The following is a 15,437-nucleotide window of genomic DNA, read 5'->3' as shown; positions in this document are numbered from 1 at the left end:
GCGATTTTTCCCTCCACGTTGGGTTTTTGTTTGTTTTAATGGCTTCTTTCAAATTAAGCACCTTTTGCGACCATTAATCTGAAAGAGCAATAAAGTTCATTTTTTGATGTTCTATGATTACAGGACAATCAAAAGATTTTTATCTGTGATATCAATCACTAATAATACAAGCAACTGATTGTAAATCAGCTGTTGCTTAAAATTTGATCACCACTGGGGAATTCGTTGTTAAATGAAAGGAAATAAAATAAATAAATAAATATGTAAATTTTACAGAATAATGTCAATTCAAGAAGTCTATACTTAAATTTAAATCCATAATAAAATACTAAACTAAATCGACAGATGATTTCAGATTTTTAGATTGCACCTGAACTTTTATCATCTTAAGGTTTATGGCAAAGTTATGATGTGTGGGAACGTGGTATGTGATTAAAGTCAGTTTCTCATGCTCCAGTATGAGACAAATATCCCTCAGTCCACACTGAGAGACCTCTTTACAGAAACTGTATTAACATTCTGTGATGTCTAATTTAAAAATTACACTTTGTTATTTAATTCCAGTGACATTATGATCCAATAAATGTGCTAATGAGCATGTAAACCAGACAAATTTATCAAACAATGATTCATACATACATCAAAATGAGAAGAATGGTTCAATCAGACTGTATAGTACTGACATATATGAGGCTGGGGCAGTATTGACCTATATGAGGCTAAGGCTGGGGCAGTATTAACCTATATGAGGCTAAGGCTGGGGCAGTACTGACCTATATGAGGCTAAGGCTGGGGCAGTACTGACCTATATGAGGCTAAGGCTGGGGCAGTACTGACCTGTATGAGGCTAAAGCTGGGGCAGTACTGACCTACATGAGGCTAAGGCTGGGGCAGTACTGACCTATATGAGCCTAAGGCTGGGGCAGTACTGACTTATATGAGCCTAAGGCTTGGGCAGTACTGATCTACATGAGGCTAAAGCTGGGGCAGTACTGACCTTTATGAGGCTAAGGCTGGGGCAGTACTGACCTATATGAGCCTAAGGCTGGGGCAGTACTGACTTATATGAGCCTAAGGCTTGGGCAGTACTGACCTATGTGAGGCTGTGCTAAGGCTGGGGCAGTACTGACCTATATGAGGCTGTGCTAAGGCTGGGGCAGTACTGACCTATATGAGGCTGTGCTAAGGGTGGGGCAGTATTGACTTATATGAGGCTAAGGCTGGGGCAGTACTGACCTATATGAGGCTGTGCTAAGGGTGGGGCAGTATTGACTTATATGAGGCTAAGGCTGGGGCAGTACTGACCTATGTGAGGCTGTGCTAAGGCTGGGGCAGTACTGACCTATATGAGGCTACGGCTGGGGCAGTACTGACCTATATGAGGCTGTGCTAAGGCTGGGGCAGTGCTGACCTATGTGAGGCTGTGCTAAGGCTGGGGCAGTACTGACCTATATGAGGCTAAGGATGGGGCAGTACTGACTTATATGAGGCTAAGGATGGGGCAGTACTGACTTATATGAGGCTGTGCTAAGGCTGGGGCAGTACTGACTTATATGAGGCTAAGGCTGGGGCAGTACTAACCTATATGAGGCTGTGCTAAGGCTGGGGCAGTACTGACCTATATGAGGCTGTGCTAAGGCTGGGGCAGTACTGACTTATATGGGGCTGTGCTAAGGCTGGGGGGTGGGTGTGAGATGTAGAGTTGATGTAGTGTGATGGACATTTATCTGCAGTCTGAGATGTATCCTCTCATGAATAGAAGCTGAAGTCACTCACTCATCCCTCGGTTCAGCATAATTAGGCATCTGTGTGATTCTCTACTGGCCTGTGACTCCCCTGGGGCCTATAGGTCAGTACTGCTCCAACCTCAGCCTCACAGAGGTCAGTGCTGCTCTGCCTTAGCCTCATATAGGTCCCAACTTTAGCCTCATAGAGGTCAGTACTGTTTCTGCCTTAGCCTCATATAGGTTAGTACTGCCCAAACCTTAGCCTCATAGAGGTCAGTACTGCCCAAACCATAGTCTCATGGAGGTCAATATTGCACCAACCTCAGCCTCATAGAGGTCAGTACTGCTTCTTCCTCAGCCTCATAGAGCTCAGTACTGCTTCTTCCTTAGCCTCATAGAGGTCAGTACTGCCAAAACCTTAGCCTCATGGAGGTCAATACTGCTTCTGCCTTAGCTTCATATAGGTCAGTTCGGCTTCTTCCTCAGCTTCATATAGGTCAGTACTGCTTCTTCCTCAGCCTCATAGAGGTCAGTACTGCTTCTTCCTCAGCCTCATAGAGCCCAGTACTGCCCAAACCTTAGCCTCATGGAGGTCAATACTGCTTCTGCCTTAGCTTCATATAGGTCAATACTGCTTCTTCCTCAACCTCATAGAGGTCAGTACTGCCCAAACCTCAGCCTCATAGAGCTCAGTACTGCTTCTTCCTCAGCCTCATAGAGGTCAGTACTGCTTCTTCCTCAGCCGCATAGAGGTCAGTACTGCCACAGGTTTATCCCAGCCACCACAGGAGAACTGTTTCCTTTGGTCGAACGGATCTCCTCAGAACTTACACCGTTAATGAAATGCAGAGTTTCTATTTAAATATTCTGTGCAACATCGTGTGTATTCTAATATATCCCTGAGTAGGTGAGCGTTTCTTGTTGCACTAGGATCAGAATTGGATTCTTCTCTTTACTGTGTCCAGGACAAATGCATCTTTGTGCAGTAAATCAGGCCAATGGCGCAATAACACAAACAGCATGGTTTGGGAGGTGTGAGTGAGATCATTAAGATCAAGGCCCCAGGAGCAGGATCAGTTGTTCAGAAGCCTCCCAAAAGCCTCCTGAGATGCTGAGCTTTCATCACTACCTGCAGACTGCAGAGTCTGCCTGGATTTATTCCTCATTGATCCAGCCCTCATTTCACTTAAATTTACAAAAGGGGATTTTTTCATGGATACATAAAAATGCCTTTCTGTGCAAAAAGGCAAAACATATTGAGAATAAAACTAAAAGAGTTTGCACTTTGATTTCAAATCAGCAGTAACATGCAGGGAAAAAACAAGCATACAGGGTAACTACATATTCTTTTGAGTATGTTATTCATATCCTATGAGAGGTGGAAGTAACAAAAATACCTTCATAAAAAAGATTTGTTGAGTCAATAAAAGTGTAAGAGGATTGATAAATTCACAGTTAAATGATTTACAGATGAGATGATAAAACTGCAAATGACCTCATAAAAATTGAAATGACTTGATGAAAACAGGAGTAATATGATAAACAAAAAGAGCTCCTTTTATCCCCCACCACCATTGCTCTGTCAGTTCATCGCTTAACATTCGCCCTCTTTTACCATCCATCGTTTAGTGAGTGCATCGGTCTTCTGTCAATCAGAAGGCCACACCCACATAATTCAGTCAAGGTTTTCTGACGAGAGAAAGACTCATGACAACTGCTGGTAATCAGCTGTAGCTCGTTATTTACATTTACAGAATGCAGAACATAATTAAATGATTGAAGCTGCTTGAGGCTCAATATGTTTAGTGTATAATTGGTGGTAAATTTGATGATTGGCGTACGGTAAACATACTGATGTCTTCTCTCTCCACCTGCACACTTAATGAAAAATGTAAAAATGTAAATGTTCAGGTAGCAACGTTAATACACCAGATCAACTGAAAGCGTGATACAATTTCAAAAATTGTGTACTCAAATGGTATTGAATCCTTATAAATGGTAACAGATTTTGAATTACATTATCAGTTCTGACTGAACCTGTAGTTTTAAAAACAGAAAGTTCTGGCAGGCTGGAGAGCACACCCTAAAGAGCTCCCAGTCCTGTCTGTGTGTTCAGCTCTCAGTGCTGTCTGTGTGTTCAGCTCCCAGTCCTCTCTGTGTGTTCAGCTCTCAGTGCTGTCTGTGTGTTCAGTTCTCAGTGCTGTCTGTGTGTTCAGCTCTCAGTGCTGTCTGTGTGTTCAGCTCCCAGTCCTGTCTGTGTTCAGCTCTCAGTCCTGTCTATGTGTTCAGCTCTCAGTGCTGTCTGTGTGTTCAGTTCTCAGTGCTGTCTGTGTGTTCAGCTCTCAGTGCTGTCTGTGTGTTCAGTTCTCAGTGCTGTCTGTGTGTTCAGCTCTCAGTGCTGTCTGTGTGTTCAGCTCCCAGTCCTCTCTGTGTTCAGCTCTCAGTCCTGTCTGTGTGTTCAGCTCTCAGTGCTGTCTATGTGTTCAGCTCTCAGTGATGTCTGTGTGTTCAGCCCTCAGTCCTGTCTGTGTGTTCAGCTCTCAGTGCTGTCTGTGTGTTCAGTTCTCAGTGCTGTCTGTGTGTTCAGCTCTCAGTGCTGTCTTCGTGTTCAGTCTTTCTCCAGACTACACGAATGGCTGAATGCCATGGATTTTATTAGTCTTATAGATGCTCACCAGGGACTTCGACTTGAAGCACACACACACACTTGCTCTTTTTGATAAAATAAGTGTCCAGTGCCCAGCAGTGTAAGGCTGAAGAGGCCGGAGGCTGAAGAGGCCGGAGTCTAGCAGGACACGTGGGACTGCAAAGTCATGCATTTACCACATACAAGGTCATGTAATTACAATTCCTTCAATACTGTTTGTGTGATAGTAAATTATCAGTGTAAGTATCATTAATTATGCAGGTAGTTTTCTGGCTTGGTTCAGTCATTCATAAATAAATATAAAATACTGAAATACAGAACATTAAACAGCGAATCTTTCTTCCTGGAAAAAAACTGAGATTGTGTCTTGTGCTTGTCCAGAATGTGGCATTGCATGTTGTGCATAATAATTATATCTACATAATTTTGATGATTTGCTTCCTTTAAGGGTAGATCATGTGTGTGTGTGTGGGGTATAAACATTTTGAATGTGTTTAATTTGAAGATAATAGTATAATTTGGTACTCCAGTGTATTTGGGTGGGGGTGGGGAGAGGGTAGGAGGTATTGGGGAGGGGGTAGGAGGTGGGGGGTATTGAGGAGAGGGTAGGAGGTATTGGGGATAGAGTAGGGGGTATTGGGGAGGGGGTAGGGAATATTAGGGAGGGGGTAGGAGTTTGGGGGTGGGGGGTAGGGGCACAGGAGGAGGACTGACACGAGAAACCCTCAGCCCCCCTGTGCTGTCTGCCTCTCTCACTGAGTCAGGGCTGTGGTTCTGGCAGCAACTGAAACGCTTTTCCAGAAGGACAGGTTACATAACGCCACAGTTTTCCCTTCACACGCAGAATTCGTGCTTCATGTGGCGCAAGGGTCCTGGCAAGAGGTTTGAGTGGTAAAATCTTTATAAGCTCCTAAATTACTCAATCATAACGTTCCACTTGTGCTGGCTAAAGCCATTTTCTGCTCCCAGCCGTTCTAATTGAGCCCTTATTAGAAAAGAGAGGGAAACTGCTGTAAACTATTGTGAAGCTGCGCACCCATTTAAAAACATGTCTGAGGATATTAGTCACTGCAGGATCCCACCCATCCCCCACACTGGCTTGTAAACCCATTTTTGCCTGGCCGGGCATCACTTGCAATAGATTGATTCCACCCCACCCCCTATCCTTTGCTCAGTCATTCAGACTTGGAAAGTCAATAACAAGCTGACATCATCATTGGTTTGTATATTACACTGCTACTTTCCAGCTACCCACAGTCTCCTAAGAGAGGAGCATTCATTTTTTGAGAAACTGGTTTTAAAAGAATTAACAGATGGCAGATAAAAATTAATAAATAATCCAAGCTGTGGTTCCGGTGTTACTGGTGTAGTGTAAGGGTTATGGGACTGTGCTTATAACTCAAAGGACATGGGTTCTATTCCCAGTTTGGGTGGGGCTGTTGGGCTCTTCAGTGAGACAATTAAACTGAAAGATTCAGTGTAATAAGCGGCTGCATACATGGATTCCATGTAAAAATCAAATCTCTGCAAGTTGTTCACGATATGAGCATTTTCTAAATGCTGAAATGTAATGTTGATGGTTTCAAACCTCTTTACCTTCTTTAGTGTACTAGGTGAGACAAGGACAGCTTTATCTTTCTCTATCTTTCTCAGAGGAGATCACGAAAATAAATTTGGGCAACAATACACACAAATAACTGAGGAAATCCTAACAAAGTGAGATGAAATAAAACCAACTGTGGGAGGAGATTCTAAGCACTGAGACCTGCTAGGTAACCAGATTCTATCAAGCCTGGTTAATGGCCTGTAGGTAGCTAGGTGAGATGCCAAAGACTAGCTAGCTAGCTAGCAATTAGTGTTGGGGATAATGCCGTGAGCTATAGCACTGTATGATAAGCCAGAAGTTTAGAGCACCTAGCTAACATGCTACAATACCATTCAGTAAGCGACACTCATACTCAAAACAAAGTCAGAACCCAAGCGGAGTTCAGAATATGTAAAGCTAACCATACAACTCAAGACAAAATGGTGACCCTCAGTTTTTTTTCTCCCTAGTTTTATCTTAGCATAGCTTTGTTAAAAAAAGAAAAGCCCTGTGTTTGCAGAGGTAGACACATGTGGGCAGCAGTAGGGCTGTTTGAACAGCACATTCCATTCCCCCATAACCCGAATCGGCAGCCATAGTCAGAGTCAGGAAGCTAATATATCAAGAGGCCCAGCCAGGTATTTTCTAGAACACCTGTTTGGGGTTATGTCAAATTCTCTTACCTTCCATGGCTGTGTTGCTACCCCTGAACCGTGTTTTTATTTATTTATTTATTTATTTGAACTTGAGGGCCATTTCCTAATGAAATACACTTTACATGTCTATATGAGAACTCTGTAAAAAAGCTTTATTTGAGAACTCTGTAAAAAATCTTTATTTGAGAACTGTAAAAGGTTAACACTGCAGGAAGATGTGTGTCCTGTGTGGGTGGGCGTGTCTGGGTGCAAAAGGAAAGGAAAATGAGAAGGCTTATGACCTTCAGCTGCACAATGAAGGGTTCACAGCCGTGCCACAAGTCGAATGCTGTACTCTGTTAAATATAACACTGCTATTTGAGGTTATTCCAGTTAATGTCTATGTGCTCAGCTACACATTAATGCTTGTCCATATGTAGTAGTGTTTGGTGCTTGCCAAAAAAAAAAAAAAAAAAAACGCGTGCATGATGTACTGAAGTATTATGCGCTTCATTTTTGCAAGTCAGAGTTCAAGGGTTCAAATCCCAGTGGGGGCATTGCCATTGTATATTTGAGGAAGGTACTAATATAAATCACATACCCTGTTTTTAATGGATTGCATGTAAAATAATGTGTTGTTTTTTAATGGAGTGTATGGAGACACACTGCATGAGGGGGACTGCTCAGAAAATGAATAGTACATTCTTTCCCAATATGGCTGCTTGGTCCCACTGTTTCTTCCCCCACATACACATTTAATAAGCAACCATAAGCAGATGCAGAGCTTGTGATTGGCTCTGGGCTCTGCCAACCACAGGAGGTGTTCCACTGGAGCAACAAAAAAAAGCCGCACTACGCTGTAAGTCATGTGTGCTCTGTAGATGGCGTTTGGATGCTAACAGCCTGGCGCACTCTGTAGATGGAGTTTGGATGCTAACAGCCTGGCGCACTCTGTAGATGGAGTTTGGATGCTAACAGCCTGGCGCGCTCTGTAGATGGCGTTTGGATGCTAACAGCCTGGCACGCTCTGTAGATGGCGTTTGGATGCTAACAGCCTGGCGCGCTCTGTAGATGGCGTTTGGATGCTAACAGCCTGGCGCGCTCTGTAGATGGAGTTTGGATGCTAACAGCCTGGCGCGCTCTGTAGATGGCGTTTGGATGCTAACAGCCTGGTACGCTCTGTAGATGGCGTTTGGATGCTAACAGCCGCGCGCACTCTGTAGATGGCGTTTGGATGCTAACAGCCGCGCGCACTCTGTAGATGGCGTTTGGATGCTAACAGCTCATGACGTGCACTTGGACCTCCAGCTGTGCATGTTTACACGGAGGTTCTCTCATCCTGCACTATTAGGCATCGCCAAGATCCCCTTTCAACAGATGTGTGACTCAAGATAAGAGGAGCTTTCACACAGTGAGTATGGAATTTGCATTTTTAGAAATAAAGGAGCAGGATCCCTTGAGATGAAACAGTTGTGGGGTTCCTGCAACAAATCCACACAATGTAGAGCAAAAACAAAACAAGTTGGAAAGATGAAATATAATTAACATGGAATAATGTAAAACCATTGTGCAATAGGTATTGTTTGAAGCATAATAAATGAAAAAGTCAGTAAAAATGAAATTAAAGATGATAAGCTATTCAGTAACTGCGTAAAGTAAAACACGCAAAAAAAAAAAACAACAAAAAAAAACAAAACAAAAAAACAAAAACAAATGATCAAGTCTGTACAAGCATAAAATAATAAATTCAATAATCAGTAACAATTCTGTGCAATGAAGCTCTTTCAAACTTCTTGATGTCACTCAAAGGGTAATGGTCATGTCTGCAGAGATTTCATTTATTTATGTACACATTTATTTTTGTCTTTAAGTGGACACATTTACATCTGTGTTTATTAACCGTTTACCATCGGCAGAACTGAGAACCCGGTCTTCTTCAGAGCATCGCCAGTGGGGGTGCCCGTGGGGGTGCCCGTGGGGGTGCCCGTGGGGGTGCCCGTGGGGGTGCCAGTGGGGGTGCAGGTGGGGGTGCCCGTGGGGGTGCCTGTGGGGGTGCCCGTGGGGGTGCCCGTGGGGGTGCCTGTGGGGGTGCCCGTGGGGGTGCAGGTGGGGGTGCCCGTGGGGGTGCCCGTGGGGGTGCCCGTGGGGGTGCCAGTGGGGGTGCCAGTGGGGGTGCCCGTGGGGGTGCCCGTGGGGGTGCCTGTGGGGGTGCCGGTGGGGGTGCCCGTGGGGGTGCCCGTGGGGGTGCAGGTGGGGGTGCCCGTGGGGGTGATTAGAGGGCCATTTGACCTGGACACATGGGTTAACCTGTTTACTCTTATGAAAAGTGCTCTGCTATTTTTACTGACTGCGGTCCTGCATTTCATCTAGGGGATGATAGCATCTATAACACAAGCCCTTCCTGTCTTGGCTTCAGTACTAACCAATCCCAGCCCTGCTTAGCTTCAGTACTATTTATACTCGTATTTACTAACGTGCTTTACATGAGGATGTGTTGTTCTTGGCCCTGCACGGAAGCGCCCCCCCACATGCAAACAGTCCTTTCCTGTCTGTGGTCTTTTAAGATGTTTGTGTGACGGAGTACAAAGGCCAGAGGACATGCCACACAGCGTGGGTCTGCTGGGATAAACAAACTGTCTCTCTCTTAACACAGTCCCAACACAGCTTCCCCCGAGAGCGCAGGCTAACAAAGGCTGCTGCCTTAAAAGGAGAGAGCTCAGAATGGGGTCTGAAACGCAGGGGTTTAGACACACACAAACAGCGCAGCACCGCACAGCACCGCACAGCACAGCACAGCACAGCACAGCACCGCACAGCACAGCACCAGCACTGCACCGCACAGCACCGTATAGCACAGCACATCACCAGCACAGCACCGCACAGCACATCACCAGCACAGCACCGCACAGCACCGTACAGCACAGCACAGCAGCAGCACAGTACCGTACAGCACCGCACAGCACCGCACAGCACCGCACCGCACCAGCGCAGCACCGCACAGCACCGCACAGCACCGCACCGCACCAGCGCAGCACCGCACAGCACCGCACAGCACAGCACCGCACAGCACCGTACAGCACAGCACAGCAGCAGCACAGTACCGTACAGCACCGCACAGCACCGCACAGAACCGTACAGCACAGCACATCACCAGCGCAGCACCGCACAGCACAGCACAGCACCAGCACAGCACCGCACAGCACCACACAGCACCGCACAGCACAGCACAGCACCGCACAGCACCGTACAGCACAGCACATCACCAGCGCAGCACCGCACAGCACCGCACAGCACCTCACAGCACCTCTACGAACTGGCTAAACACAAGGGTCTGTTTCCCGCACGGAAACTAATATTGTCTAATATCTGAAACCATTCAGTATGACAAACAAGCAATAATAGAGGAAATTACGAAGGGGCCACTGTATATTACCATAGAGTTGTACAGGTGTGATAATGTTGGGCTGTACAGGTATATTACCATAGAGTTGTACAGGTGTGATAATGTAGAGCTGTACAGGTATATTACCATAGATCTGTACATGAATGTACTGTAGGGCTGTACAGGTATATTACCATAGAGCTGTACATGTATGACAGTGCTGTAATATACAGTTATAATGATACTACAGCACTATACAGGATAATGGTACAGCTTATTTATGATGTAATGTGACCCCTAACTTTGGGCAGAAAAATAAAGGGCTGAGAGAGCTGAATGGGGCCAGATTACAGGCACCCTAGAGCCCCCTTTACAGGCACTGTCCAGGCTGTGGGCGGAGCCTCATCTCAGACCTCCCCCATCACACCAGGGAGGAGCTTAAAACAGGAAGTCAGCTCCCAGACAGCTTTTTGTGTCCAAATAAAGCGGTTTTCCCTCAGTGGACAGGCCCAATAGTGAACTAGTGCTGGTGAACTGTAAGCGTAGCACTTTATACACGCCACTGTGAAACAGCAGAAAAGCCTCTTAATTAAACTGGACACGTTTTTGGGAGACTGGAGCACAGGTTTCAGGTTTAATCATGGTTAAATGAAAAACAATAACGATGCAGTCAAAGTGTGTGTGTGTAACGCATACAATGAGCATTACTGCCAAACAACTGTTCCCTGTTTCTCTGAAGAGAAAAAAGAGAAAAATTGTGAAGGAATAATATCAATTTGTCATGTGTCGGTTGTTGGAAAGGGGGGGGGGGGGATCGGGGCACACCCACACACTCACACACAGAGACCCTCTCGCTTTCTCTGTCACACACACAGATGCACACACACACACCCCCACACACACAGATACACACACACACACACAGACTCTCTCTCTCTCTTTCTCTCACCCACACATTCACACACACAGTCTCTCTCTCTGTCACACACACACACACACACACACAGACTCTCTTTCTCTCTCTCTCTCTCTCACCCACACATTCACACACACAGTCTCTCTCTCTCTCTCTCTCTTTCTCACACACACACCCACACACACAGACTCTCTCTCACACACACACACACACACACACAGACTCTCTCTCTCTTTCTCACATACACACCCACACACTCACACACACAGACTCTCTCTCTCACACACACACATACACAAGAACTGAGAAAACATATCATGCGCACAAACACACACACACACACACACACACAGAAATCATATCATACACACACAAACACAAATACTCTCAGAAAGCATATCATGCACATAAACACACACACACACACACAGAAACCATATCATACACACAAACACACACACACAGTTTGTATGATCAGAGATGATCAGAGACCCTGAAAGGAAAACACTCAAAAGGTCATAGATGGTTATGTTGATTTTGGAAGTCACGAATAGAGATTAAGATAAATAAGATCACAGGCATCACTTGATTAATGAAGCTATGAAATGAGTAGCAGCTTATCTGCGGGCGCTGCTGATCTGTCTGTGAGGAAACCCTGGCTCCATGGTGAGCAGCGGCTCACAAAGCAAACTGTGATGAAATAAAGATCACAGATGTGCTCACAGGAAAGCCTCCCCTGTCTGAGCGGAGAGAGCAGTGTGGAAAAGCTGGTCCAGTTCTTTCACACAATGCTGACACACGTAGTCTGCAGGGAAAAAAATTACACCAATTTCAAGGCTGACTGACTTTGACAAGTTACTGTTTGCATTCTTTAGCTCAACAGTTAAGGGAACACATTTCCACCTGCACACATTATTCTGTTCACGTGGCACTAAGAAAATAGCTCAGCTAGGAGAAAGGTACACTCATAATGTAAAATGACAAATCTAGGATATATAATGTATTTGGCTTTACGCAAATGATCCAATAAGAATTTGACTGCGTGTGCTTGAATGCGTGAGTAAACAGAGACTATTTTCAGAACTTCCAGCTCATGCATGCTGTACGCCCAAATGGCACATCCTCTATTATAATTAGGAAATGAGCCCTCAGAGCCTGCGGTGTGGACACAGTCCCATCTAATCAAGGGGAAACGAGCTGTCCTGTGTCTGATGCCTCAGTGGTGTGACAGCGCACCCCTCGGTCAGGCCTAACCAAACGCACACAGAGGACGTTTCTGCGCTGACCTACTTTAGCGTGAGCTCCGTGTGTTTGAGCTCCGGTGCTGCTCCGCCCGTCAGGAATCATAATGCAGATGTTTTTACCCCGAGCAGGAGGAACAGGAAGTCCTCCCGGCTCACCGAGAGGCGGCTGCTGCCCGCGAGCGCACGGACGCTCAACCCCCCCTGGGCGGGGGGCAGTGTAGTATAATGGCTGAAGAGCTGGTCTTCTAACCTAAAGGTCACAGGTTCAATTCCCTGGTAGGACACTGTCGTTGTACCCTTGAGCAAGATACTTAACCTGCATTGCTTCCGTATATATCCAGCTGTGTAAATGGATGCGAAGTAAATGCTGTGTAAAAACTTGTGTGGAGAACAGCATCTGCTAAATGCCTGTATTATAATGTGCCTGTATTATAATGTAATGATATCTGAGCTACAGAATGCACTGCACTGCTGGGAACACACCCCACTTCAGCTCCTCGGGGGGGCGGGGGGGGGGGGGTTGTCTCTCCCCTGGTCCTGAGCCTTAGCAGCGTGGTTGTGATGCTATTTACATGAATCATCATCTCGCTCCTCAGAAGAAGCTCTCAGACTCTAAATCAGCACAGATATTTGGCAGGGGGGCGGGGGGGGGGCTTCATATAAATCGCTGGGTGATGACCTCTCCCTCCTGCCCCACAGGTGGCTTCACTTAGCAGAACTTCACCTCTCCCTGGATTTATGTCAGAGGAACTGGGGGGGGGATTAAAAAGCTGAGTTCTAGATGGTCTGTTTTTTTCTTTTTTGTTACTTCTACAGTTCTAATACTGCGCTAGCCTGGCCTGGCAAGAGAACTAGCAGAAAATGGCTGTAGACCCCCTCCCCCTGGGGGGGGGGTGTTGGACTGCCTGTTCATGTGGAAAATGAAGGGGAGAAAAATTCTGAGCAGATGGTAAAAAGGAAGATATGAATTCCTTTCCTAAAAAGACTCCTGGAGAATGTGAATCTGGGATTGCTCTACAGAAAGCGGGCCCATAAAAAAGGGCATTATGGGGGAATAAATTCCGGTGTAACTGTGATGCGCCTCCAGTCTGTCCGAGCTTTGCTGCTTCCACCCTGCAGTGCTGCAGGAGAAATTTGGGGAGGTGCATTCTTTAAATTCTGTGAGTGGCTGCAACTCGGAAACAGTCCTGTACCTAAATACAGCCGGGCCAGGAAACAGTCCTGTACCTAAATACAGCCGGGCCAGGAAGCAGTCCTGTACCCAAATACAGCTGGGCCAGGAAACAGTCCTGTACCTAAATACAGCCGGGCCAGTCTGATGGGAATGTGGAGAAAGAAATCCAGTGGAGGGGCGTACGTTAAAACAACCATAACCCAAGGATTTGCAGCTCTGTAACACTTAAATTACAGAAGAAAAGAGGCGGAATTCGAGGGAAAGGAACAGTGTGTGGGATGCCCCGAGGCAGGAGGGTGCACTTCCTGTTAAATCTGAGAGACCAGAGCAAACGGAGACGGAGCCTGGCTCTGCACCCCAGTGTCTGGGTTTGGGGGAGTCCTGCGTCACCCTTAAGCACCTGTGGCTGTGTTTGTTGATCAGGAGACAGGTAAATGTTACCTGTGGCTGTGTTTGTTGATCAGGAGACAGGTAAATGTTACCTGTGGCTGTGTTTGTTGATCAGGAGACAGGTAAAGGTTACCTGTGGCTGTGTTTGTTGATCAGGAGACAGGTAGGAATGGTGCCTCTCCCGGTTCCCCAGATTACAGGGCGATGACGAGGTCTTTCCTGCCTGTGCCATGGCCATGCCAAGGCTGCTGTCATCCTCCCTGACATTTCTAACAATCACAAGACTGCCAGGCAGGCTCTGATGACCAAACATCTGCCACAGGCCAAAGGGTTTGGGAAGCAGGCATTGTTTCCGCGGTGGACTCATGAGTGCATGAGTAGCCTGCTGGACCACTGGAACGATCGCTGGATCAAAGTCACCGATGACATCAGCACAACAAGCCGCTTCAAACACAATGGAAGTTCCTTAAGGGAGTCCAAATACTTTCTGTTGATGGTAAATGCCAGGAAGATTAAATTGCAGCCTTTCAGCTGAATTCTTGTGAAAACAATGAAAGCCTGTCTTGGCGTTCATAGATGAACCTCATACAGAGTGAAGCAACTGCAAAAAAACAAACTTAGACAAGGAATGAGGTGATTAACACAAAATGATGCAACACTAGGGAAATGATGTTTGCACGATCATGAAAAGATATAACTGGGTCAGACCTATTTTTCTAGTCTTTTATCAGCTCTGTAGTTACAAAAAGGTCAAGTTTTAAACTGAGCATGTTTCCTGGTTAGGTTACAGTTTTAACATTTTGGCTGTGAAAGGAAGTCACAAGTTTCCCTGTAATTATATATTTGCTTATTTTCTGCCACAGCACATTAGATTTAGAGGTGAAATTTTGTTCATTCTCATTTTAATCTTATTTTCATTTTTTGTCAGGACTGGTTATGCGTGTGAAGTAGACGGGTTCAGCTGCAGCAGGCAGAGGTGAGCGAGCTGATCACTCTGAAGCTGATCACAGCATTGTGTTCACTCTGAAGCTGATCACAGCATTGTGTTCACTCTGAAGCTGATCACAGCTCTGTGTTCACTCTGAAGATGATCACAGCACTGTGTTCACTCTGAAGCTGATCGCAGCTCTGTGTTCACTCTGAAGCTGATCACAATGCTGTGTTCACTCTGAATCTGATCACAGTGCTGTGTTCACGCTGAATCTGATCACAGTGCTGTGTTCACTCTGGCTGCTGCAGAACTGGCTCATAACGTCAGAGTTCCATGTCGTACGCTGGTAGAATGAATCCTCCTCTCACCCTGTTCAGCACCCACACACAAGGATCAGAATTCAGCAACGTGTCAAGACAAGCGCCCACCATTATGAGTATAACCTGCCTTCTCCACTCCTCTGAAATGTGGTGTAGCCGTAGAGGTGAAACTTTCAAAATCTATTATTGTCCTGTTTGTGTGCTGTTATTTAAAGCCAAGTTGGAATACATCACTTTACAATAGACAAGTTTTAGAGGGAATTAAAAAAACAAACAAAAAAATGAATAAATGAGGGAGGTGACTGCTCTGCTTGATATCCTTTACTGCAGACAGAAAGAGGACAGCAGAGTGTAAGGATGTTAGAGTGTTGGGTGTTAGGGTTCTATGGTGGTGGGTGTTAGGATGTTAGTGTGTTGGATGTTAGAGTGTTGGGCGTTAGGATGTTAGGGTGTTGGGTTTTAGTGTGTTGGATGTTAGAGTGTTGG

The sequence above is a fragment of the Anguilla anguilla genome, chromosome 4 (assembly GCF_013347855.1).
Source record: "Anguilla anguilla isolate fAngAng1 chromosome 4, fAngAng1.pri, whole genome shotgun sequence".
Taxonomy (NCBI): domain Eukaryota; kingdom Metazoa; phylum Chordata; class Actinopteri; order Anguilliformes; family Anguillidae; genus Anguilla; species Anguilla anguilla.
Note: the sequence above shows the minus strand (reverse complement) of the source record.